We start from the raw sequence: 2,386 nt of genomic DNA on the forward strand, positions 1-2,386 counted from the left end.
TGGCCATCTTGCATGAAACAGCTTTTATTTTTTCTTTTTTCTGTTAATTAATAATAAAGAAACATAACAACTTACGTAAACTAGACATAAGAAAATATATTAAAAAATGAAATGCTAAATATCCCTTTTTTTCTTTCTTTTTTTTTTGTATTGATTTCCCTTTTCTTTTGTTTTTCTGAAATTTAGTATGAAGACAAAAATAAAATAAAATAAAACAGAACAAAATAAAATAAAATAAAAATAAAAACCCTAGAATTGAAACAACTAAAACTATTAAATTAACTAAACAAATAGAGTTAAAAAATCAAAAATTTGGTGTCTACAAGTTCGTTAAGTGAAAATAGTGAATACGCGATTGGAGTCAATAATCAATTCGAGAATACAATAAGGTTGGAAAATTGGAGACTTGTACATTAGCCTTAACATAGGTGTTTTTATATTTAAGTGTTCAAGTGTTAGTTAGTTATACTATCGTTATAAGAATTTCTTGAAATTTTCACTTTATAACGCACAAGTCGAAAGTACGCGTTTTTACGCACGCGATTAATTGAAGGACTTAAGACCATTATTTCTAAACCACTAAGAGTGAATAATAATAGTACGAATACAAGTGCATTAGAGGTTTAGTGCACTAGTGAAACAAACTCGAGAGGAATCGAGCACAAAACGTGCGCGCAAGAGTTGACTTTTGCTCAATTTTGGACCACACATTAAAGCTTCTCTTGGAAGCTTCATTTTAATCAAAACTCTCTCTCTCTCTCTCTTTACTCCATTCCAGCCGGCCAAAGGAGAAGAAAAACAACCCCAAAGCTCTTCCAATTTCTGTTGACCTTGGTCCCTAACTTTTGATGTTTACAAAATAATGGATAATACTAATATCTCTTCAAGAAATATTTTCAGTTGTAAAGCAAATCAGATTCAAAGATCAAGTGCAATTGAAAGGGACAAAGGCTGCTGAAAGCTGTCGGACGCTTGGATCGGACGTCCGATAATCATTGCGTAACTTCGGACGCATGAAGAATTCCACCACCGGACGTCCGAAGGAAATAAGACATTCCCCCTGGATCACTGACCTTGATCGGACGCTAGCATCGGACGTCCGATAGGATCCTTCAAAGTCGACGAAACCATCAAACGCTGAATATGTCTCCACCGGATGTCCGATAGAAACAAGATGATTTCTCAAATCTCTTTGTTTCCTGTCGGACGCACAAAGAGCTTGCACCGGATGTCCGATAGAATTGAAGAAAATTTCTCAAACTCACTACCTTCAAAAAACAGGAGTACCGGACGTCCGATACTCCAACGGCTAGTTGATGTTCAGCAACTTTCTATCCATTGGAAGCATTAATGAAGCACTTTGTTGGTCTCCTATAAATAGAGTATGGTCAGAATTTTCAAATAACTTTTGCATACTGAAGATTCAAAAGATCTAGGTAGTTTTAGTGAGAAAACACTCTCCAAAGTAGATTTGTACTCTTAGTGGTGTGAGGTTCATTGTAAGCTTTTTCATTTGTGAGTGAATATTTCATGAGTGTAGCTCTGTGAGGGTTGTCCTGAGGGATAGTAAAACTTCCTAACTTGACCGAGTGGAGTTCGGGGCAAGGAGGAGGTGAACTTTCCTTTGTACACAAGAGTGATTGTAATTCATCAACTTGAAGAAATTTGTTTGAATTAATCTACAAGCTCAAGAGGAGTTGGGTAGTTAATTAGTTTGTAATTCTTTTACTTTTTATTTACTTATTGTTACAATTGTGATCTTTACATTGCTTATCTCTTCCACTTGGTTGTCTTCGATCCTTACAATTGGTATCAGAGTTTGGTCTCCTAGAGATTAAACTCAATCGGCTTTGGAGTAAAAATGACAACCAATAATGTCATATTTTTTGAAGGACATTCTGTCATTAGACCACCTATGTTTAATGGGTCAAATTATGTGAGTTGGAAAGAAAGAATGATTATCTTTTTGCAATCAATTGATATTGAATTGTGGTTTATTATTAGTGAAGGTCCATATGATGCCTCTCTTATAGATAAAAATACTCATAGATCTAGACCAAAAATAAGAAGTGAACTGACTGTTGTGAATAGATCTCATCTCACCTTAAATGTAAAAGCCATGAATGTGTTATATTGTGCTTTAGACTCAAATGAATCTATTAGAGTCAAAGGTTGAATATCAGCTAAAGAAATTTAGGAAAAATTGAAAGAAATTCATGAAGGTAGTGAGAATGTTAGAGAGCAAAAGAAATCAATCTTAATTACTAAATATGAGTCGTTTAAGATGGAAACTCATGAAAATATTGATCAAATGTATTGTAGATTCAATGATCTCATTAAAGATTTAGAAGTGTTGGAAAAGGAATACTCTTTAGGTGAGAAAAAT

The sequence above is a fragment of the Coffea eugenioides genome, unplaced genomic scaffold, assembly GCF_003713205.1.
Source record: "Coffea eugenioides isolate CCC68of unplaced genomic scaffold, Ceug_1.0 ScVebR1_62;HRSCAF=308, whole genome shotgun sequence".
In the NCBI taxonomy this organism is placed as follows: domain Eukaryota; kingdom Viridiplantae; phylum Streptophyta; class Magnoliopsida; order Gentianales; family Rubiaceae; genus Coffea; species Coffea eugenioides.